Source organism: Urocitellus parryii, chromosome 4 (assembly GCF_045843805.1).
Source record: "Urocitellus parryii isolate mUroPar1 chromosome 4, mUroPar1.hap1, whole genome shotgun sequence".
In the NCBI taxonomy this organism is placed as follows: domain Eukaryota; kingdom Metazoa; phylum Chordata; class Mammalia; order Rodentia; family Sciuridae; genus Urocitellus; species Urocitellus parryii.
The window spans coordinates 50,050,752-50,076,817 of NC_135534.1; the positions used below are offsets into that span (position 1 = coordinate 50,050,752).

Consider the following 26,066-nt stretch of genomic DNA (forward strand, 5'->3'; position numbering starts at 1 on the left):
CTTTCACTACTGTGATGTCTAAATCAGAGTCCCCTAAAGAGGCCAAACAGCTGCAGAAGCTATTCATTGGAGGGCTGAGTTTTGAAACAACTGATGAGGGTCTGAGCAATGAGGAACACTCATGGACTGTATGATAATGAGAGACCCAAACACCAAGGGCTCCAGGGGCTTTAGGTTTGTCACTCATGCCACTCTGGAGGAAGTGGATGCAGCTGTGATGAAAGACCATCCAAGGTGGATGGAAGAGTTGTGGAACCAAAAAGAGCTGTCTCAAGGGAAGATTCTCAAATTCCAGGAGCCCACTTAACTGAAAAAGATCCTTATTGGTAGCATTAAAGAAGACACTGAAGAACATCACCTAGGAGATTATTTTGAACAGTACGGGAAAAGTGGGGTTATTGAATTCATGACTGACCAAAGCAGTGGAAAGAAGAGGGACTTTGCTTTTGTAACTTTTGACAAACAGGATTCTGTGGATAAGATTGTCATTCAGAAATACCATACTATTAAGGGGCACAACTGTGAAGTGAGGAAAGCCTTGTCAAAGCAAGAAATGACTAATGCTTCATCTAGCCAAAGAGGTTGAAGTGGTTCTGGAAACTTTGGTAGTGGTCATGGAGGTGGTTTTGGTGGAAATGACAATTTTGGTTGTGGAGAAAATGTAAGTGGTTATGGTGGCTTTGGTGGCAGCCATGGTGGTGGTAAATATAGTGGCAGCAGGGATGGCTATAATGGATTTGGTAATGATGAAAGCAATTTTGGAGGTGGTGGAAGCTACATTGATTTTGGCAATTATAATAGTCATCAAATTTTGGACCCATGAAGGGTGGAAACTTTGGAGGTAGAAGCTCTGGACCTCATGATGGTGGAGACCAATATTTTGTCAAACCACAAAACCAAGGTGTTTCAGTATTACAAGCTTTTGTGATGTTTAAAGATTCTGTATTTAATTTATTTTCCGATAGTCAGTATATAGTTAATGCTATAGTATCCCTTGAAGATGCTGATAGGATTTCCCCTTCTTCTACTGTTTTCTCTTTGCTTTCCACTATACAAAGTCTAATCTGGGACAGAAAAGATCTATTCTTTATAGGACATATCAGGGCACATACAGGATTGCCTGGAGCCCTTAGTTTGGGCAATGATTTAGCAGATAAAACTACACATACATATTTTCTCTACACTAGAAGAAGCTATAAATTTTCATAAAAGGTTCCATGTCAATGCTAATACTTTACAAAAGCGTTTTAAAATAACTAAGGAACAAGCTAGACAAACAATAAAACAATGTCAAAATTGTGTGACCTTTTTACCACAAGTCAATCTTGGAATCAATCCTAGAGGATTGATACCTAACCATATTTGGCAGATGGATGTCACACACTTGCCAGAATTTGGAAAATTAAAATATTTGCATGTTACAGTTGATACTTCTTCTGGATTTTTGATGGGCTCCCTTCATGCCGGAGAAAAAACTAAAGATGTTATAGCTCATTGCTTACAAAATTTTGCCACTGTGGGTGTTCCAAAACAGTTAAAAACAGATAAAGCCCCTGGTTATACTTCTACCTCTTTTAAACAATTTTGCTCATCATTTGGCATTACTCATATAACAGGAATCCCATACAATCCACAGGGACAAGGCATAGTTGAAAGAGCTCATCAAACTATTAAAATGTACTTATTAAAGCAAAAAGACGGAATTGGGAAGGGGTATATATTCCCCAAAGATAAACTTAAAATAACCCTTTTTACTCTAAACTTTTTAAATTTGGATTCATCAGGACTTAGTGCTGCGGAAAGGCATATGTGTCCAAAAAATGTACATAAGCCCAAGGTACTTTGGAAAGATATTCTAACAGGACAATGGAAAGGTCCTGACCCAGTAATTGTCTGGAGTCGGGGGTCTGTTTGTGTGTTTCCACAGGAAGAACAGCAACCGATTTGGATTCCGGAGAGATTAACTAAAGTCCTGACCCAGTGATTGTCTGGAGTCAGGGGTCTGTTTGTGTGTTTCCACAGGGAGAACAGCAGCTGATTTGGATTCCAGAGAGATTAACTAAGATTTCTACAGACCAAAAAGAAGATGATTTGGCTCAAATCCATAACAGCTGATATCCAAAACTCCAGTTTGGCTATTCTTACATCTGCAACAGAACCAGGATGCTTTTTTCAATATCTATTTTATTATTGCCCTTTCCCATATCATGAAGTTCTATTTTGTTTTTTGAGCTCATACAGACCTAGGTTAATGTTTTACTGATCAGTTCTATTTTTTGACTATAGAGTTTTTAAACATTGCAATGGAGATTTCACCTGTAAAAAGTTATAAGGCCTTTACTATTATGTGTTGTATGTATTATATTATGTGTGCACACTTGTGTTTTGTGTTATATGTTTGAATGTACGTATGTCCATATATCATATATGATGAGCGCTCATGAAAAAATGGATTGAAATTTTTTTTTATTCACTTGATTTAAATGGTTTAATTTAAATTGGATAAACAACTGTTGAGGATTGTTTAATATGTGAACAAAAAAGGAGGTTAACAGATCTGTTTGTTTACTTTCACCTTTCCTTTTCATTATATTTAATAATTCTCTTCAAGACAATGTAAATTGTTAAGAAAATTGTTTTCTTTTAGTGCCTTCTGGAATGTTATATAATTTTTTCTTTAGCCATTATTGCCAGGATTCCTATCTTCATCTCAGTGCTGGTGAAGACAAAGATAAAACCAATCTACAGCTTCTGCAATAGCCATCACTGAACTGCTTGCAGAACTTGCCTGGACTATGTATCACTTGTATGCATTGTGAACTCACCTGTATGCATTGTGAACTATCTGTTGGTGCAGCGACTTGTGGTAGTGTTGGGGTATTTTTGCTGATGATGTCATCAGTGGTACAATTTTTTCCAAAAGGAGCCGTCAATTGGCTTGGTGTATCTTCCTCCCTTCTGCTTGTCATGATCGTTCAGCTAAAATTTGGGGGCCAACAGAGGTGAGGCAAAGGGTTTTTTCCTGAGGAGCGGTTTTGTTTGGCGTGTGTGGTTCTAAAAATAAAGTTAGTTTCTTTTGAAAAAAAAAAAAAACCCTCAGAGCCCAACTGCCACCACCGGCTTCCCACAAGCCTCTCACCCCAACACCAGCCTCTCCACCTCCCACAATCCTCCTGCTCTTGAGGCCGATTGGCTGGGTCGTGCGGGCGGAGCCAAAGAAGTCCCCCAATGAGCAGCTCCGTGGTTTGAAAGGGCAGGGAAACAGCCCAATGAGCATCACCGCAGAGGAGCCAATCAGCTAGATGTTGCTGGGGCCGCTGTGAGCCAATCATCAGCTGGCAGTCTGAAAGTTATTTTAGTTTCTGACAAGTTATTTTAGTTTCTGTTCTGTGGAAAGGGTAAATAAAGCATTCCAACAAAGAACTTTAATGTACAGGGTTTTTTTTATACCCCATGCTGTTGATTGCTAAATGTAACAGTCTGATCATGACACTGAATAGATTTAAAAAAAAAAAAAGGAAATTGAATCTGGCAATTAAAGGGTCAGTCTTGTTCGAAGAAAAAAAAAGTGATTGAACTGAAATGAGACATGTCAAAATAAGTTGAATTTTGAGGATTAAAAAATGTTTTTCAGGCATCCACACAGAACAAGATTATCTATAAAGGGGAAATTTTAATTATCCTCTAATTTCTCCTCAACAATAGCCAACACCAGCAGACAAAAGAGTAATATCTAGATGGTTAAAAAAGTGACTTTTAAAAAGTATAGAATACTTCATAGCCAAGTTGTTCACATAAAAAGGTGTTATATTTATATTCCTAAACATTTAAGAACTCAATAACCACAATAGACAGAAGTCCTAAAACAAAACCACTTTCAATAAAATTCATATATTCAAAAGGTTTAAATGTGGACTAAATAAGGCTTAAAAGTTATGGAAAACAATGAATATATTTAAATATAGAATTAAACAGCTATGGGGCTGGGGATATAGCTCAGTTGGTATAGTACTTGCCTCATTTACACAAGGCCTTGGGTTCAATCCCCAGCACCACAAAAAAAAAAAAAAAAAAAAAAAGAATTAAACAGCCATGATGTATGTAGACAGCATGGTTTGAAATTGTGTTCACCAAACAATTTTCATAATTATTTGTAGGTAGTAGGATTTTGAATGCTTTTCTAAGCATATACAATATTGCCATAGCTATAGGCAGGATAATTATTATAACAACAAAATTGTGATATACCTTAAATAATTATCTATAGGGAATACATTTTATCTGGGACAAAATTTGGCTTGATATTTGTCTCCTAAATATTTAGTACTTTGTTCATAAGACTTTGTGTGTAATTCTTTGGTGTTCTTTTTAGCCCAGAAGGATAGAATTATTCATTAAAACAGAGTATGTTTTTTTTTAAGATCTAATTTACATTATTAAAGATCTTTCCAAATTTTTCAAAAAGATACAAGATAAAGGACACTTTCCAATTAATTCTATGAGGCCAGAATTAGCCTGATACCAAAACCAGACAAAGACATCACAAGGAAAAAGCAAAACCTACAGATCAATATTCCTCATAAACATAGTCACAAAAATTCTCAACAAAATATAACTATATTTTTGCCTACTTAAACAAAATTCTGCAGCATATACAAAGAATTATGCACCATGACCAAGTGGGATTTATTCTAAGAATGCAAGGTTGGTTTAATATACAAAATTCAATCAGTATAATAATATTGATAGGATAAATTTAAATAAAAACTGTAATCATCATAATATCTCTGAAAAAACTATCAACAAACTAGGAATGAGAGGAAACTTCCCCAATCTGATAAGGAGCATCTACAAAACTATATTTAGTTAACATCATACTATATTTAGTTAACATCATACTTAATGTTGAAAGACTTGAACTTTTTGCCTAAGATCAGAAACAAGGCAAGGATGTTTGCTTCTGCCACTTCTATTCAACATTATCCTGGAGAGTACAGTAATTAGATATGGAACAGATATAAAAGACTTCCAGGATAAAAAGGAAGAAGTAAACTACTTCTACTTGCAAATGACATAATCTTATGTGTACAAATCCTAAAAAATTAATTAAAAACCATTAAAAATAAGAAGTGAATTAATTTTCCAAGGTTTCAGGATATTAGATAAGTATATAAATATCAATTTCGACCCTTGGCCTGGTCATGTAAGATCCCAGCAAGGACGGTGCAGACCAGGAATTCAGGGGGAAGTTCCTTACTCAGCGCCCCAGCCTCTAAAATTGGAAAGGTTCCAGTGCCCTTGGACAAGGATGCAGCAATGCACCTATAGTTAAACAAGTTGAGTTTATTACTCATCATGTTATGGGAGATTGTGCGGCATAGGTATGCTGGCGAGGTAGTCACGTCACCCCAACTGGAGTAGGGGCAGAGCAGGAGAAGCCACCCATGCCCGAAAGGTAGGCAGACCTGCAACCGACCAGCAGAACAGGCACAGTGGTACGCGGGCGTGGTAGGCATGTCACACCAATTGGAGGACGGGCAGAGCAGAGAGAGCCACCGCCCACGCCTGCAAGGTAGGCAAACCTGCCACCTACCGGCGGATGAGGCCCAGCAGCCTGCCGGTGTGGTAGTCACGTCACCCCAATTGGAGTAGGGGCAGAGCAGAGCCGCTGTCCGGGCCTGGAACAGGCCCAGCGACCTGCCGGCATGGTACTAACGTCACCCCAATTGGAGTAGGGGCAGAGCAGAGCCTCCGCCCACGCCTGCAAGGTAGGCAGACCGGCAACCGACCAGCAGAACAGACCCAGCGACCTGTCAGCGTGGTAGACAGATCACCCCAATTGGAGGAGGAGCATAGCCGCCCCTGCAAGGGAGACTTTTCAACTATACAAGTGCAATATAAATATATAGGGGGAAAATTTCAAAAACACAACAGTTTCACCAAGCAGAAAGAAATGCGAGCAGTATGAAAAGACAAGGAAAGAAAGGACCACAAGCAATGCAGGTCAACTCAACTTTAGAAGAGGTAATAGCTGCAGCAGATGGAATGTCAGATAAAAAATTCAGGATATACATGGTTCAGATGATCTGGAGTCTCAAGGAAGACATGAGACAGCAAAATCAGACAATGAAAGATCACTTCAACAATGAATTACATAAACATATCCAAGAAGCAAAAGATCAACTATACAGGGAGATAGAGGTTATAAAAAACAAACAAACAGAAATCCTAGAAATGCAGGAAGCAATAAACCAACTTAAAAACTCAATTGAGAATATTACCAGCAGAGTAGAACACTTAGAAGATAGAACATCAGACAATGAAGACAAAGTATTTCAACTTGAAAAGAACATAGACAGCTCAGCAAGACTGTTAAGAAACCATGAGCAGAACATCCAAGAAATATGGGATAACATAAAGAGAGCAAACTTAAGAGTCATTGGGATACAGGAAGGTATAGAGGTCCAAACCAAAGGAATGAGCAATCTGTTCAACTAAATAATACAAGAAAACTTCCCAGACTTGAAGAATGAAACAAAATCCCAAATCCTAGAAGCCTACAGGATGCCAAATGTGCAAAATCATAAGAGATCCACACCTAGACACATTATAATGAAGATGCCCAACATACAGAATAAGGAGAGAATTTTAAAAGCTACAACAGAAAGGAAGCAGATTACATTTAGGGGTAAACCAATCAGGATAACAGCTGATCTTTCAACACAGACTCTGAAAGCTAGAAGATCCTGGAATAACATATTTCAAACACTGAAAGAAAATGGGTTTCAACCAAGAATCGTGTATCCAGCGAAATTAAACTTCAGGATGGAAGATGAAATTAAAATCTTCCACGATAAACAAAAGTTAAAAGAATTTGCAGCTAGAAAACCATCTCTTCAAAACATCCTCGGCAAAACATTACAGGAAGAGGAAATGGAAAATAACAATGAAAACCAACAGTGGGAGGTAGGACAGTAAAGGGGGGAAAATAATCAAAGAGGAAAACAAACCATGTTTAGTAACATAAATAAACAAATATGGCTGGAAGAACAACCCATATCTCAATAATAACCCTAAATGTTAATGGCTTAAACTCACCAATTAAGAGACACAGGCTAGTAGAATGGATCACAAAACAAGACCCAACAATATGCTGCCTACAGGAGACGCATTTGATAGGAAAAGACATACATAGACTGAAGGTGAAAGGTTGGGAAAAAATCATATCACTCATATGGACTTCGGAAACAAGCAGGAGTGTCCATACTCATATCAAATAAAATAGATTTCAAGCCAAAGTTAATCAAAAGGGATAAAGAGAAACACTACATATTGCTCAAGGGAACCATACACCAACAAGACATAACAATCATAAATATATATGTCCCAAACAATGGTGCAGCTATGTTCATCAAGCAAACTCTTCTCAAGTTCAAGAGTCTAATAGACCACCATACAATAATCATGGGAGACTTCAACACACCTCTCTCACCACTGGACAGATCTTACAAACAAAAGTTGAATAAGGAAACTATAGAACTCAATAACACAATTAATAACCTAGACTTAATTGACATATATAGAATATACCACCCAACATCAAACAGTTACACTTTTTTCTCAGCAGCACATGGATCCTTTTCAAAAATAGATCATATATTATGTCACAGGGCAACTCTTAGACAATATAAAGGAGTAGAGATAATACCATGCATCTTATCTGATCATAATGGAATGAAACTGAAAATCAATGATAAAAGAAGGAAGGAAAAATCATGCATCACTTGGAGAATGAACAATAGGTTACTGAATGATCAATGGGTTTTAGAAGACATCAAGGAGGAAATTGAAAAATTCGTAGAGATAAATGAATACACAGACACAACATATTGGAATCTATGGTACACATTGAAAGCAGTTCTAAGAGGAAAATTCATTGCTTGGAGTTCATTCCTTAAAAAAAGAAAAACCCAACAAAGAAATGATCTCATACTTCATCTCAAAATCCTAGAAAAAGAAGAGCAAAACAACAGCAAAAGAAGTAGAAGGCAAGAAATAATTAAAATCAGAGCTGAAATTAATGAAATCCAAACAAAAGAAACAATTGAAAAAATTGACAAAACTAAAAGTTGGTTCTTTGAAAAAATAAATAAAATTGACAGACCCTTAGCCATGCTAACGAAGAGAAGAAGAGAGAGAACTCAAATTACTAGCATACAGGATGAAAAAGGCAATATCACAACAGACACTTCAGACATACAGAAGATAATCAGAAATTATTTTGAATCCTTATACTCCAATAAAATAGAAGATAGTGAAGGCATCAATAAATTTCTTAAGTCATATGATCTGCCCAGATTGAGTCAGGAGGATATAGACAACCTAAACAGACCAATATCAATTGAGGAAATAGAAGAAACCATCAAAAACTACCAACTAAGAAAAGCCCAGGACCGGATGGGTATACAGCAGAGTTTTACAAAACCTTTAAAGAGGAACTAATACCAATATTTCAAGCTATTTCAGGAAATAGAAAAAGAGGGAGAACTTCCAAATTCATTCTACGAGGCCAAAATCACCCTGATTCCTAAACCAGACAAAGGCACTTCAAAGAAAGAAAACTACAGACCAATATCTCTAATGAACCTAGATGCAAAAATCCTCAATAAAATTCTGGCAAATCGGATTCAAAAACATATCAAAAAAATTGTGCACCATGATCAAGTAGGATTCATCCCTTGGATGCAAGGATGGTTCAATATATGGAAATCAATAAATGTTATTCACCACATCAATAGACTTAAAAATAAGAACCATATGATCATCTCGATAGATGCGGAAAAAGCATTCGACAAAGTACAGCATCCCTTTATGTTCAAAACTCTCGAAAAACTAGGGATAACAGGAACATACCTCAACATTGTAAAAGCAATCTATGCAAAGCCTCAGGCTAGCATCATTCTGAATGGAGAAAAATTGAAGGCATTCCCTCTAAAATCTGGAACAAGACAGGGATGCCCTCTCTCACCACTTCTGTTCAACATAGTTCTCGAAACACTGGCCAGAGCAATTAGACGAAATAAATTAAAGGCATAAAAATAGGAAAAGAAGAACTTAAATTATCACTATTTGCAGGTGACATGATTCTATACCTAGCAGACCCAAAAGTGTCTACAAAGAAACTATTAGAGCTAATAAATGAATTCAGCAAAGTGGCAGGATATAAAATCAACACGCATAAATCGAAGGCATTCCTGTATATCAGCGACAAATCCTCTGAAATGGAAATGAGGACAACCACTCCATTCACAATATCCTCAAAAAAAAAATAAAATACTTGGGAATCAACCTAACAAAAGAGGTGAAAGACTTATACAATGAAAACTACAGAACCCTAAAGAGAGAAATAGAAGAAGATCTTAGAAGATGGAAAAATATACCCTGTCCATGGATAGGCAGAACTAACATCATCAAAATGGCAATATTACCCAAAGTTCTCTATAGGTTTAATGCAATGCCAATCAAAATCCCAATGGCATTTCTTGTAGAAATAGATAAAGCAATCATGAAATTCATATGGAAAAATTAAAGACCCAGAATAGCAAAAACACTGCTAAGCAGGAAGTGTGAATCAGGTGGTATAGCGATACCAGACTTCAAACTATACTACAGAGCAATAGTAACAAAAACAGCATGGTACTGGTACCAAAACAGGCGGGTGGACCAATGGTACACAATTGAAGACACAGAAACCAATCCACAAAACTACAACTATCTTATATTTGATAAAGGAGCTAAAAGCATGCAATGGAGGAAGGATAGCATCTTCAACAAATGGTGCTGGGAAAACTGGAAATCCATATGCAACAAAATGAAACTGAATCCCTTTCTCTCGCCATGCACAAAAGTTAACTCAAAATGGATCAAGAAGCTTGATATCAAATCAGAGACACGGCATCTGATAGAAGAAAAAGTTGGCTATGATCTACATACAGTGGGGTTGGGCTCCAAATTCCTTAATAGGACACCCATAGCACAAGAGTTAATAACTAGAATCAACAAATGGGACTTACTCAAACTAAAAAGTTTTTTCTCAGCAAAAGAAACAACAAGAGAGGTAAATAGGGAGCCTACATCCTGGGAACAAATCTTTACTCCTCACACTTCAGATAGAGCCCTAATATCCAGAGTATACAAAGAACTCAAAAAATTAGACAATAAGATAACAAATAACCCAATCAACAAATGGTCCAGCGACCTGAACAGACACTTCTCAGAGGAGGACATACAATCAATCAACAAGTACATGAAAAAATGCTCACCATTTCTAGCAGTCAGAGAAATGCAAATCAAAACCACCCTAAGATACCATCTCACTCCAGTAAGATTGGCAGCCATTATGAAGTCAAACAACAACAAGTGCTGGCGAGGATGTGGGGAAAAGGTTACACTTGTACATTGTTGGTGGGACTGCAAATTGGTGCGGCCAATTTGGAAAGCAGTATGGAGATTTCTTGGAAAGCTGGGAATGGAACCACCATTTGACCCAGCCATTCCCCTTCTCGGTCTATTCCCTAAAGACCTAAAAAGAGCATGCTACAGGGACACTGCTACATGGATGTTCATAGCAGCACAATTCACAATAGCAAGACTGTGGAAGCAACCTAGATGCCCTTCAATAGACGAATGGATAAAAAAAAAATGTGGCATTTATACACAATGGAGTATTACTCTGCATTAAAAAAATGACAAAATCATAGAATTTGCAGGGAAATGGATGGCATTAGAGCAGATTATGCTAAGTGAAGCTAGCCAATCCCTAAAAAACAAATGCCAAATGTCTTCTTTGATATAAGGAGAGTAACTAAGAACAGAGTAGGGATGAAGAGCATGAGAAGAAGATTAACATTAAACAGGGATGAAAGGTGGGAGGGAAAGGGAGAGAGAAGGAAAATTGCATGGAAATGGAAGGAGACCCTCAGGGTTATACAAAATTACATACAAGAGGAAGTGAGGGGAAAGGGAAAAATAATACAAGGGGGAGAAATGAATTACAGTAGAGGGGGTAGAGAGAGAAGAGGGGAGGGGAGGGGAGGGGATGGGGGATAGTAGAGGATAGGAAAGGCAGCAGAATACAACTGACAGGAGTATGGCAATATGTAAATCAATGGAAGTGTAACTGATGTGATTCTGCAATCTGTATACGGGGTAAAAATGGGAGTTCATAACCCACTTGAATCAAAGTGTGAAATATGATATATCAAGAACTATGTAATGTTTTGAACAACCAACAATAACAAAAATTCAATTATCTTAAAAAAAATATCAATTTCATGGCTATTGAATGGTTAAAATTAAAATGGTGAAAATAGTTCTATTTATAATAGCATCAAAAATATTTAGAAAAAAATTATTTACAAATTTGGAGAAAATTAAAGTTAAATGTGAAGATATCTTATTTTTACAGATTGGAAGACTTAATATTATTAAGATCTGCATGTTCAACACACTCAGTACACATATCAGATTCATTAGTTTAACACTATCAGAATCACAGCTGGGTTTTGCTGTTATTTGTTTATTTTTTTAAGAAACTGGCACACTAATCCTAATATTCAAATGGAATAACAAGGGGCCCAAAGTAATGAAAGCAATCTTGAAAAGATCAAAGTTGGAGGGAAAACCTACCTACTTTCTTTTCTCCCTCCCTCCCTCCCTTTCTTCCTTTTTCCCTTTTGTCCTTCCTTTCTTTATTTCTCTTTTTAGACAGTTTCTGTGTTGCTCAGGCTGGCTTTGAATTCTTGGGCTCAAATGATCCTACTGCCTCAGCCTCCCAAGTAACTAGGGTTATAGGTGCCCACCACTATACCTGTCTAGAAGCACATTTCTTTATTTCAAACCTTACTGCAAAGCTCAGCAGTCAGTCTAATTTGGTACTAGCATAAGGACAGAAATATGGATTAATGAAATTGAATTGGGAGTCCAGAAATAAATCCTTATGTTTACAGTCATTTGATTTTTGACAAGGGTGCCAAAATAATTCAATGTGAAAAAGAATGGTGCTGAGACAACTAGATATCTATAAGTGAGAGTGAATGTGGACACCCTACCTCACACTGCACACAAAAATGAACTAAAAAATGGGTCAAAGACCTAAATGGAGGGGCTAAAATTAAAACTCTCAGAATAAACGTAGGTGTGAGTTGTTGTTACCTTTGATTAGGCAATGGTTACTTAGACATGCCATAAAAAGCACAAGGAACCAAAGAACAAATAGATTGGACTTTATTAAAATTAAAAATGTTTGTGCTCCATGTCAAGAAAGTGAAACAATAAACTACAAAATGGGAGAAAATATTTGTAAATAATATAAGGTAAGAGATTTGTATTCAGAATATATGAAGGACACTTTCAAATAAACAATAAAAAGACAATCCAAGTCAAAATCTGGGCAAAGGATTAGTATAGAATTTCACAAGAGACATTATGCAAATGACCAATCAGTGCATGAAAAGATGCTCATCGTCATTAGTCATTATAAAACACAGACACAAAGATATATGAAACTCAATGAAATACAACTTCATACCTACTAGAATGATTGAAATAAAAATGACAGACAAGTGTTGCTAATGTAGAATGGAATCATCATCCATTTATTTTGGGAATGTAAACTGGTGTGGCTTCCCTGGAAAACAGTTTAGTAATTTCTTGAGATGTTAAATATTGGATTGCCATCTGACCCAGTGATTCCACTCCTAGGTATTCATCTACTATAGTTTGGATGTTGAATGTCCCTCAAAGACCCATGTGTTAAGGGCAGTTCTTAAAGTATAGTGATGGTATGACAGCCACTGAGTGGGTTGCTGAAGTCCTTTCAAGAAGTCCTCAAAATCCTCCCTTTTCCAACTGTATGCCTGAGACCTGACATTCTTCAAACATTTTAACCAAAGGAGCATATCACAATCAATTGACTGCAGAAGTAGATGAGAAACCAAAGACAAAGAGCTTGGAAAAGTGATACTCTTCACTATTTTATATTGGAAAATATAGCTATTCTTTATAAGAAATGTTATTTTTTGCTAATGTGTGATTATTGTTGTTAATTTTAAATGATTAAAGGAAATTATCCTTTTATGTTTTGAAGCATCTTAGTTATCACTTCTAATACAGAAAATATTTATATATATGACCTCCATAAACAAAAGCTTATTGGGGTCCTTAAGAGTAAAATAAGGTCCTGAAACCAAAATGTTTGAGAACTTTCTAACAGTCTGGATGTTGAAGATCTCCCAAAAGCTCATGTATTAAAAGATTGGTCCTGGAGGTGGCACAGTTGGGAGGTGGTGGAATTTTTAGGAGGACAAGCCTATCGGGAGGTCCTTAGGTCATAGGGAGTATATGTCCTTGAAGGAGATTGTGGAATCCTGGCCCCTTCCTCTTTCTCTTTTGTTTCCTGGCATGAGGAGAGCAGTTTGCTTTACCCCATGCTCCCTGCTCTTGCCTTATGGTAACCCCATAGGGGGCCCAAGGCAATGGGTCTGCCTGACCATGGACTAAAACCATGAACCAAAACAAACCTTTTCTATTTGTAAATTAATTATCTCTCATTTTTTAATAGTGATGGAAAGCTAGCACAATTACCCAAAGAATTAGACACATGCCACACAAAAATTTATACATGATGTTTATAACAGCATTGTTCATAACAGTCAAAAAATGGGAACATCTCAAATATTGATAAGTTGATCAATACCTTGTGATACATTGATGCCATAGAATGTTATTTAGCCAAAAACAGAAATAAAGTACTGATGAATGCTACAACATGCTCAAAAACATGCCAAGTGGAAGCAACCCAGCACAAAAAGCAACGTAATTATGATTCCATTTGAATGAAATGTCCAGAATAGGCAAATTCATAGTGATAGAAAACAAATAGTTCCAGGAGTTGGGGTGAAGGGAAAATGGAGAGTTCTGGAAAATATTCTGGAATCATATAATGTGATAATTAAATAAGTTTATGAATATACTAACAACCACTGCATTGCTTTCCTTAAAAAGATGAATTGTATAGCATATAAAATATAAAATATATTATATCTCAATTAAAAAAAAGAATGAAGGGATAGTTGAAAGCCCTGTATTGCCTCATTTGAGCTGATCTTCCGAGCCACACCTGGCTAAAGCATTAACTGAGAAAGGAAATAGCTGAAATATGATGATCCTCTCCCATCACATGTGGAAAATGCTCCAAGAGAAAGCTGACAGAAAAGACAACCAGTAGAACCAAACACGCTCCCCAAGAAGCAATGTGGTCTTTTATTTATTTATTTAAATTTTATTTTTGATGGTACTGGGACTGGAACCGAGGGCCTCACACATGCTGAGCAAGTGATCTACCACTGAGCTACATCTCCAAACCTTTTAAAATTTTATTTTGCAATAAGGTTTTGCTAAATTGTCAAGATTTTCTTGAACTTGCAATCCTCCTACCTCACCCTTTCAAATTGTTGGGATTAGAGGTATGTGTTTGTGACAGCACCTGGCAATTTGGTCTTTTTTGTGTGAGAGATTTAATAATTTCTGTAGGAGTTATGCAAAGAAAAACAAAACTGTGCCCTTTCTTCAGCAATCTGCATCTGCTTTTTTGTTGTTGTTGTAAGAAACAGAATTGTTCAAGCGCCAGGCGCAGTGGCACAGGCCTGTGATCCCAGTTTGGGAGGCTGAGATAGGAGAATCACAAGTTCAAAGCCAGCCTCAGCAAAAGTGAGGCACTAAGCAACTCAGTGAGAACTTGTCTCTAAATAAAATATAAAATAGGACTGGGGATGTGGCTCAGTGGTCAAGTGCCCCTGAGTTCAGTCCCCAGTACCAATAATAATAATAATAATAATAATTGTTAAAGTAACAACTATGGAATAACTGGAATAAGAATACTCAGAAGGAACCCAAATAAAGGAATCTCAATCATTTGGGAAGGCCTATGGGAACTCAGGAAAGGAGAAAAACCCATGTTCCTTGGCAGTGGTCAGCTCTTGGTTTAGCTCCCCAGTATTCCTCTTTTCCTCCTTCTTAACACCCAATTCATAAAGAATTAAAAGCAGCTCTAGGGTCTATAGCAGCAGAAATTCAATTACCATCTCCCTAGAATGAAAGTGCCAACTACTCTGCTTATCTGCCACTCTGTATGTTTGCTCACTGTCACCAACCGACTTCCTCAGTTTTTATCTTTTCTCTAGTTCAGTTTCTGTATATTCTGTCTTTTGGTGGGGTGGGGGGTTGGGGCTGGTATTGGGGATTGAACTCAGGGACACTTGACTACTGAGCCATATCCCCAGCCTTATTTTGTATTTTATTTAGAGACAGGGTCTCACTGAGTTGCTTAGTGCCTCACTTTTGCTGAGACTGGCTTTGAACTCATGATTCTCCTGTCTCAGCCTCCCAAACTGCTGGGATTACAGGCATATGCTGACTTTTGATTGTTCTCTTTAACATACTCATGAATCCTTAGAGAAGAAAAATCTTTCCTCTATACTCTTAGGTTCTGTGGCTGGGTCTGAGAATTAAATTGAAATAAAACAATCAATAGGAGAAATTATACACATTTATTTAATATTTTTACATGCAGAGGAGCTTTCATAGGAAGACTCAAAGGACCAGTTAGGATCCAGAGCTTATATACTTTTTTTTTTTTTTTTTAAGAATAAAACCTTGTGGAAAAGTGGCAAGATAAAAGGAAAAAAAACCTATAGGGGTGGTAAATTCTGAGAAAGTGATTATGAAATGTATGAAGGAAACTAATGAAAGATAAGGGTTATTTTAGTAGAGTTTTAAAATATAGGTCCGGTTAAGTGTTGATTCTCAGTCTTTGATATTAAGAATGTTCTCCTCCTGATCCAGAGAGGGCAACTTTTTCATGGGAAATGTTATGATTTGCTTTTAAGTAAGAAGGAGATCAGAGAGCCCTTTCTACATCGCTTTTTGTCAAATATCTTCAACTCAAAAAGATCAGTTTGCTCAAGTGGCATACCTTGTGGTGGCATGTTCTAAACCCCTTCAGCCCTCAGAGCTTTACCTTTGGACTTCTGAGTCTCTGCTCAGAATGTTTCTGTATTCTGCAATTCAGACTTGTGTGAATGAGAATCTGTTTGCCAAGCTTCTTCCCTGGTAAACTAGAATGTCACATTGGGCCAGGATTCGAGTGAAGCAAATAAGTCACCAGTGCACAAAATTTCAAAATGCGCTCAGTCAGTGGTGCCAGCTCTGTTCTCGCACAACCCTGAGGGTGCACCTCCTTGGGTGTTGTACCCTAGGAACCTCGCTTGCCTCACCTCCTGCTTGCCCTCAACTGCCTCAGTAAGGGACATTACCCCATGCTGAGAGCCAGGCCCATGCTTCCTGAGGACCCTGGAGTAAAGTTCTCCTTCTAAAGGCCATTCCTCAAATTCCAGTGCTCACAGAAGGAAAATTGCTTTTCTCTTTCACACACAGTCCTCATTTTATGCTCCAGCATTGATCTTTCTGCAGGATGATTAAAGGCAGAAGCACATATTCTATTCACCTCCACCTTTGGGTTTGTCCTTCCTTACCTTGAGCTTCACCAGAAGATTCCCCTTGCAATAATAAGCAGTACATTTTTCAAAATTTGAGCAATTCAGTTTTCAATAATATCATATACAGGCTTTCAACCAGTCAGGTTCACTTTGAACAAGTGTGATTTGCCTCCAGTTTTTTTTCCCCTAATCAGGTTTTTTTTAAATTCATTTTTTGTATATACATGACAGTAAAGTGTATTTTGACATAATATACATACATGGAGTATAACTTATTCTAATTAGGATCCCATTCTTGTGGTTGTACATGATGTCGAGTTTCATTGGTCGTGTAATCATTTATTAACATAGGAAAGTTATGTCCAATTTGTTCTATGGTCTCTTCCAGTTCTAATATCCTACTTTTAATTACTTGGATAAAATCATATCAATTTTCTCAAAACAGTGATTTTTTTTAATATAAGATATTCTAATTTCAGATTAGAGGAGAATGCCTTCAATATCATTTTTCAGAGATATGGTCCTGCTGAAAGATAAACCTATTTACTTTTCTAAATAGGAAATTTAACTTTTCAACATAAATCTATATTTGGGAATTTAGTTGTCTTCCCCAAGAAAAGTTGATAGATATTGAACTTATATTCATATAAATAAGAAGTCATGGGGCTTGGTTTGTGGCTCAGCAGTAGAGCACTCAACTAGTGCATTCGAGGCCCTGGGTTCAATCCTCAGCACCACATAAAAATAAATAAAAACAAAGGTATTGTGTATAACTAAAAAAAATAAATATTTTTTTTAAAAAAAGAAGTCATGAAAAAATGATACCTCCCAGAACAAAAGGAAGTCCGTCGGGTCCCCACCCCTCCCCGCCCGCCCAAAGCAAGGGCGTTTTTCCATCCTGGATTGCAGAAAGTGCTTGCAACATATAAAATGAAAATTTTCCAGCACCTGCATGTTTTGTTAGCTTTAGTCTTAAGCAGGCAAGCATACCTCAGCTAGGACAAAGCATTTTATGCCATTGTACTGTATGAGATGTGAGTCAGGTTATATATTAGTTGTTCTTCAGTGGGAACACTACCTGCCTCTAATTAGATGTGGCCAGGGAATATGGGGTGAGGTGATCACATGATACAAAACAATGTTGCTGTAGCAACATGGGCCATGGTTGGGGCTGAGAACATGGCATCTTGACAGCTTGTCCTGGCATCCACTGTCAACCCAATTAAGTCCTAATCATACCATGGAGCTTGGTGGAGCAGTATTTTAAGAATTGGCTTAGGGGCTTTGCCCTTCCATAAACAAAGATCTAAGAAACAACCCAAGCTCCCGGTTGGCATTTCTGCTTCTACTGAGGAGCACTTTAATAAAAGGAAACTATTCTATCAGTTGCTCAGGCCAAACTAACTAACTAAATAAATAAGTCCTGAATTCTTTTTTTTCTCATATCTCATATTCAATCCTGTTGTTTCCGCCTTTGAAGTATAACCATGTCTCATCACTTCTATTATTCTGGTCTAAGCCACTATAACTCTTATCTGGATTAGCTAATAGCCTCCTCACTTATTTTCTTCCTTTTATTACCCTGTTCTCCTGCATGGTCTATTGTTATTATAGCAGCCAGAATGATTTTTTTTTTAAATCTCAGATTATGTTACTTTAAAAAACAACACCTTAACCGCATACCACATTTCTAATCAGTAAGAAAAGGATACATTTAGCATTAGATATAATTGGGAATTTCTGGCAAAAGTTTAAGAAATCAGTATAAGTTTCCTATTGCTACTGTAACAAATTACCACAAACTTAGTGGCTCAAAATTACACAAATTTATTATCTTAACAGTTCTGGAGGTACGATTTTAGAATCAAGATGTCAACTGGGTTGTGTTCCTTCTGAAGGCTTCAGAGAGGAATACATCTTTTTTAGCCTCTGCAGGCTACTGGCATTCTTTTACTTGTGACTTATTCCTTAGATAATTTGAACCCTTGCTTCTGTCGCATCTCTCACTATTATTATTATTATTCATTATGATCTTCATTATGATCTTATTATTCATTATGATCTCTTCCTTCTAATAAGGACCCTTGTGATTATATTAAATTCACTCATATAATACAAAATACTCTCCTTATTTCAAGATCTGTAATTTAATCACATATGTAAATTTCTGTTTGCCATAGAAGGCAGCGTTCACTTGTCCTTGGGTGGGTGAGGGCATTATTCAGGCCATCATAATCTCTTTTCTCATATTGTTTACCAAAATAAATGTTGATAGATTACAAACCCAAATGTGAAAAAAAGTACTGTCAAAGAAAAAAAGAAAAGTTTTAGAATTATAATCTTGTCAGAGAAAAGTTCTTTTAAATCAGCTTCAGAAATAAAATTGAAGTGATGACAGTGAAAATTGCAAAATAGGGAAATCCAAAGGTCTGTCCCTCCAGAAAAATAGTAAATAAATGAAAAAACTATCAAAACCATATTTTCTAGCACTCTAAAAATTAATCCAGACTAATCTAAACTAATTTGGCTTATGGTTTCTAGATAAATGCTTAATCAAGAAAAAACGGATAGCTGAACCATGGTAAGAGAGTTTTGTGGCATTTTAATTTTAAGACAAAAATTATTACACAAGACAAAGAAGTATATTACATAATGATGAAAAGGACAGTCCATCAAGAATGTACAACAATTGTAAACATATATACAACAGGAGATCCCCAAAATGTATGAAACGAAAACTGGCAATTGAAGGAAGAAATAGTTCAAAAATAGTAGTTGGAGAATTCAACACCCTTTTTCAATAATGGGTAGAATAAGTAGATAAATAAGGAAATAGATAAATAGAAGACTTGAATTCTGTACTATAAATACTGCATCATTGTGTTCATCAACTTTTTGTCTCTGTGACAAAATACCTGCAAAAAACAACTTAAAGGACAAAAGATTTATTTTCGCTCATGGATTCAGAGGTTTCGGTCCATGGTTGACTGGTTCCATTGCTATAGAGGCAAAGCACCATGATAGAGAGAGTGTGGTGGAGCTCAACTGCTCACTTCATGGTGTCCAGGAGGTAGGGTACACGGATGAGCCTGGGACAAGATAGAGTACCAAGGGTCATGCCCCCAAAGACTCACTCTGTTCAACCAGGTCCCACCTCCTACAGTTTCCATCACATCCCTGTTGTAGGGACAAAAGAGGCAAAGCACCAAAGATAGCAGGACACAGTTTTATTTGGCTGCAGCCAGGTTCAGAGGGTACAGCCTTTGCTGTAATTAATCAATCCCCTGAACCCTGAGTTCAGGGTGTTCCAGAGTTTTATACCCAGCAGGTAAGGGGAGGGGCTCAGAAGTTCACAGTCTGCAGAAGTTCATATAAAAGCAGCTTTTTCTTTCACTGTTCTGGACATGTTAACTCTTCAAGGACAACACCTGAGAAGCGGGGAGCTTCTTTCTATCTTTCCCTTGCCAGCTGTTACCATGGATCCCATTTGTAACTTATCTTAAAAATGTAGACATCTCTGTGAAGCCCAGCTCAAGGCCAGAGACCTTGTTTGCACATTTCTTCAAAGTACTATACTGGATACGTTTGTGGAAAAACTAGTAAGGGGGTGTCCAGCACCTGGAGTGCTGGTATCTTCTCAGCCAGTGGCCAAGTAAACAGGGTGTCACGAAAATAGGAAGTTTATCTACATTGGACTCTTTTTCTGACAGTCCTAAAATTAGCCATGGTGAAGAGGGCTTTTCTGTGGAGAAAGGGGGTGCCACTTCAATTCCCCCCTTTAATAATGCTTCCTTTAATTTAATCCTTTAAATTTAAGAGCATCATTACCATTATCTTGGCTTAAGGCCTATTATAATGCCAAAATCTTAGTTGTTGTCATCCTTTCAACAGCAGCTTCTATAGTGGACCCAATAGTTTTAATGCACAGTGGAGCCAAACATGGGAGCAATGAACAGGTTAACAGCAGAATACCCATTACCAGTTAAGTTTTAAATCTACCAAGAGTTGAAAACCATCTCCCAAAAGCATGTTTGGGACCCAAACTTTAATGCCCTTCTAGGTATGAACTAGATTATGTGCTAGTTCTCTTGTGTTGTTGGCTATATTTTTAACTGCTTGTCTATTGTCATCCATTTGGATGTAACAATCTGAGCTGTTGAATTCTCCACATATACTCTTTCCTCAGCCAGTAAGTAATCTAATGCCAAGTGGTTTTGATAGCCACTGGCATCTGGTCTGTTGTGTGGCTAGGAGGTCAAAGGCTGTGGCAGTCTGATTAATAATAATTTCTAGTACAGCTTGTAAGTGAATAATTCTGTTTAACAAGTAAATAGGAGTTCTATAACTCCAACTGCCATTTTGTGCCCAGGTATCTGGAACATAAGTGGCAATAATCCTCTGGGATGGCCAGTTACCTTTACCCCAAGATTGGTGACCTTCTAAATCAAGTTTCTTTCCAATGCACCTCTTTTTCCTTTCCAAACAGTCATCCATCTATAACATTCCTCTGGTGGGACAGGTCCTAAATATATGTTTTACCACCTCTTATATATAGTGGATTGTCTTGACACATGGTTCATATGATCTCCATGGTCGGAATAGGAGTAGGGCAGAATCCCTTATGGTTATCAAAGGAAACCAAACTAGATAATAGACTAACATTTTGTTTAGCATAGGTTAAACAGCATAAATTAACAAAGCCAAACTAATAACACCAAAAAATCCTAGAAAACTTATATAAGCAAGATAAAAAAAAATCTATAAGTGAAATTTTGTTACCCAGAGTCCAGTCAGTAAGAGTTACTGTTTATCAAAGCAGTTGCAAAAACTGAGAACTGTGCATATATCCAGAAGCAAGGGGTGGCAATGCATTACAGTATAGGGACTATCTTAGAGGTTGAAAGAGTTCATTAGTCCTGGTGGGAAGTTTATCTTTCACATGCATTCATCAGCCAGTCCCTCCTATGTGGCTGAAACAGGGCCGTAGTCTCTCAAGCTTCGGCCGTGCGTAGACCAGTCAGCTTCCAGAGTGACTGGAGCAGGGCTGTTGTCCTTCTGATCCTCAAGCTTCTCTGGTGCTCCTTTTTCTTCAGGAGGTCAGCTTCAAGGACGTAGCAGCATCTGGAGAGCACTCCTAGTTTGCAGCTGCAGGCATGAGTCTGGTGTAGTGAATCCAGGGACCTATCTCTGCAAACTTGACTGTTCAGTTGGGGTGGATAAAATAACATTGAAAGGGCCCTTCCAAAGAAGTTTAGGGGCTGACTTAGACTCAATATCCAGGCTTGAAGGAGTGTGCACCTGGGTCAAATTTACTGACAATCTTTCTCTAACCCATTGGTTGAAAAACTGTAAAGTTTTCTCTAAGACCTGTAGCTGTCGACTCAGGGTTAATTTTCCTATCACTCTTAAGTCTCCCTGTAGTCCCCTAATAAGAGGGGCGCCTCCCATATATTATCTCGAAAGAAAAGAATCCAGTCCTCCTAGTGGGAGTGGATCTAATCCACAACAGTGTAATAGGGAGAAGTTCATCACAATGTGAGTCTCCTGACACAGCCTACCCAATTGAGCCTTAAAGTCCTGTTCATCCTTTGAACTTTACCAGAACTCTGAAGCCTATAGGCAGTATGTAACTTTCATCTGATATTTAAACTCTTGGTCAGTAATCGTATCACTTCTGCCCAAAAGCTGGCCCATTGTCTGAGCCAATAATTATTGGGACTCCAAATCTGGGAATAATTTCACAGAGAAGCATTTCCTAGTATTTCCCTAGCCTTTTCAGTGCGGGTGGGAAAGGCTTCCACCCTTCAGAGTATGAACACATAAAAAACAAAAGTTACTTATTGCCCCGTGAGCATGGCAGTTCAGTGAAGTTTACTTCCAAGTCTTCAAAAGGTGCTCCTCCTATAGTTTGGATTCCTGGTGGGAGCTTTGGCCCCTGACAAGGATTGTTGTGAGCATAAACCTCACATTGTTTGCAGATCATCCAGGTGTTGCTTGTGAGCCGGGGGACATAGAAATGTTGGCTCAGAACTGTCTCAAGTGCTGTATGTCCAACATGTTTTCCTGCAGAACTGTCTTGATAAAGGCTGGGGCTAGAATCTCTGGGATGGCTATTCCGGTCATCAGAAAATCTCCACCATCCACCTGGGAGAAAATTTCCTTTTTCAGTCTTAAATCACTTTCATGTTGGAGTATGTTGGCTCCCTTTCTGTTACCTAGTCAGCCAGGCAGAAAGGCAGCATTTAAACCTGGGACTGGATTTTCTTTCCGTTTCTTGCAGACAGCTAACCTGGCCTCTCTGTTAGCTCTCCGGTTGCCCTGAGAAACCACAGTGTTTCCCTTTTGATGACCTCGGCAATATATAATCACAACCTTCCTGGGAGCCCACAGAGCATCCAAAAGTTCAAGAACTTCTTGCCCATACATCATGTTCCCCCCCCCTTTTTTTCTCCTGAGTTAATTAGCCTACATAAGGCCCTATGAACATGAAGGGTAGAAAACGAATATTTTGAGTCTGTAAATATCCACACAGACTCCTGCTGTCAACTGAGGTGCTTGAGTCAAAGCAATAAATTTTATTTTTTGTGCTGAAGTTCCCTAAGGCAGAGGTTCTGCCTCAACAGTAGAGTCCAGAGTGACCATTGCATATCCAGCAAAACATACCTCATCTTTTATAAAACTGCTTCCATCTGTGAAGTACTCTGCATCAGCGTCCTCGAGAGGCTGGTCAGTTAGGTCTGGTCTGCTGGAGAACACTTCATCCATGACCTCAACACATTTGTGATCAGGTTTTCCAGGTCCAATGGGCAGCAAAGTTGCTGGGTTTAGAGTTCTGACGACCTCAATGTGAATACGTGGGTTTTCACATCACATACCCTTATGTTTGACCATTCTTTCATTAGTCAACCAATAGTGTCCTTTATATTTTAACAATGTCAAAATTGAATGAGGAACTCTGACAACCAATTCTTGTCCCATGGCCAGTGTATCAGCTTCCAACACCAGAAGAGCTGTGGCTGCAAGGGCCCATAAACAAGGTGAGCAGGCCTGGGCTATAGAGTCCAGCTGTTTGGACAAATAGGCCACTGGACGGTGCCATGTCCCCAGCATCTGAGTCAAAACTCCTATAGGTACTCCAGACCAATCATGGACATACAGAAAAAAAGGCTTTGTGAGGTCAGGGAGCCATAATCCAGGTGCACAGGTGAGTGCTTATTTAATGTCCTCAAAGGCCTTTTGCTTAGTTGACCCCCATATAAGAGGATCCCATTTTCCCCCCTTTGTGGCTTCATAGAGGGCTTTTGTCATAACTGAAAGTTGGGGATCCATACATGTCTGAACCTAGTAGCCCCCAAGAATTCTCTAGTCTGATGGCAGGTTGAAGGGATTGGAATTGAGCAGATCTCTTGTTTCTTTTGAGGCCCAGTTGCTATTGTCTGTTCTGTTGCCGAGTCAGATGGTAACCAAAGTATTTGACCTTTTTCTTGGTAGATATGGGCTTTTAAGTCAGAGTCCAGTGCTGTCCCAAGGATGGTATACTCAAGCCCCTGGGAGGAACTGTCATTTAGGGAAGGGAGGCACTTTAAGATGCAGGATATTTTTTTTTGTTGTTGTTATCTCCCAGTGCAGGATCTTGGCTGCTGGGATTCTCCAACTCTTAAATCTGATGTAAATCTTAGCAGAGACTGATGACCTGGGACATCATTTGTATAAAAGGCACCTATATCAATCTTGCCGTGGGCCGTCTGCCAAGGTTGGAGGGCAGCAGTGCAGTTCCGTGCAGGTCCCAGTGTGGCAGCCACATTGTGTCCACCTAGGTGTTTCTCCTTGTCTGTGAGGCTTTTCTCCTCTTGTCAGGTGGGAGCCTGTTCTAATTGTCTATAGTAGCTGCCCGCTTGTGTTTTGTTCAGTATGCCTGGGTGCATGGGGCTTTGTGGCCCTTCCTGCTGGTGGCTCACAGCATGTGGCTTGGAGCTAGGGTGGTATATCCTTTTGGAGTGAGCACCCTATGGCCCACTATCAGCTGTTAACATGAACATATTCCTGGTTCATTTGGAGGCTTGCAGCAGCTGAGCCCTCCTGAGGTGCTGGGTCTCGTGCATCAGATGCAGTTCTGTGTGTCTATGGGACCCCTGCCATATTCGTCAATTATCGACTTCCGAGCAAGTGGGAAGAAACTGAAAGGTGGGGCCAGGGCCAAAACATTCATTCCTTCTCTGTTCAAGGCTTAGCTTTTGATCATGGCAGTGGGTGCTTGCCTGCAGGGGCCACTGGAGTCTTCCCATTTTATCTGGCCACGCTTTTTTTTTTCCTTATAAACATTTGGACCATTGTCTTTGTACTAGTGAGACCCCCTCTTTGAATGAATTCTGGGTTTGTAAGGAGATCCATCCTCCTCTTTATCTTTCTGGTCTGGCATACTTCTCAGTAAAGCCCTCTAGGATTGTAATTTTTGGCAAATGGCTCTCTGAGTCTATCCCACAAAGGCTGCATTGATCACCTGTTGCTTTTGCCTAGGCATTTCTTAACCGACAAACTTGCGTTGAGGCTGCAATGTTTGTATGGTGCCCCTCCTCCCCCGGGTACCTCTGGGCAGGGAGAGGGGCGGCAAAGGCGGTGGCCTGGATATTTAGCTCTGAGTCAGTTGGGCACATCTCTTTTGATTATTGCTGCCAGTTTCATAGGGCAGAGAGGCCTTAGGCAGATGTGGGGCCCAGAGAAATATTCAGGGCTATAGAGGGTGCAAAAGGGAGATGCTGGAGCAGCGGGAGGTTTTGTTTATCTGCAGACGTGCTTGGCTTAGGCTAGGGCTCAGGACTGGCTCCGATTTCTTCTAACTCTTGGGCACAGACAGTGTGTTTTGTTTTCTTTCTCTCTCCCTCTCTCTTTTATTCTTTTAGACTTTCTCTGAGGGCTTCTTGACATCTCTTTATCTTTAGACCTTCTTCTTCATTGGGGCCCCATCCTAGGTCTGGATAATGGGCTGCATCAGATCAGTCATGGCTCAGGGTTTCTCGGTGTAGGAGGGAGTATGGTTTTTCCAGCTTATGAGCTCAATGGTGGTAAAAGGCTGGCATATAAAACTGCCTTGTTTCCCTCAGACATTTCCCTTCTGGTCAACATGGGCATGTCCTTTGATCCCTTGCTGGGGCATCTAGAGAGTTCTCATCTGAGTTGTGGCTCTGGTCTTGGGACAAATGTCCCACCTTCATCTTGGGAGGTGAAAGAGTCTTTGGTCCTAGGAAGACTTTGGCTCTGAGGACATCACAGAGGAAGGAATAGCCAGTATTGGGGGCCATCATTTGTTGCCTCTGAGGACAAGGGGACTAGAGGACAGTCTGTTGTTCCAGTGGTCTTGGCAAAGTTGGTCTTGGGTCCTCTTCTGGCTCACGGGGAAAACTGTTTCCTTTCCTGTCTTTCCTAGTCAGGTTTTCTGTTTAGCTGCTTTCCATTAGGTCTTAGAGACCACTAGGCTCCTGGCTAACATCAGCTTGGACTGTCCATCTAGAT

At 38.8% G+C, this 26,066-nt stretch overlaps 1 pseudogene; it reads left to right on the top strand.

Moving 5' to 3' along the window:
* Positions 1-14: 14 nt before the first annotated feature.
* Positions 15-24,787, top strand: LOC113187850 (heterogeneous nuclear ribonucleoprotein A1 pseudogene; annotated as a pseudogene).
* The last annotated feature ends 1,279 nt before the right edge of the window (positions 24,788-26,066 follow it).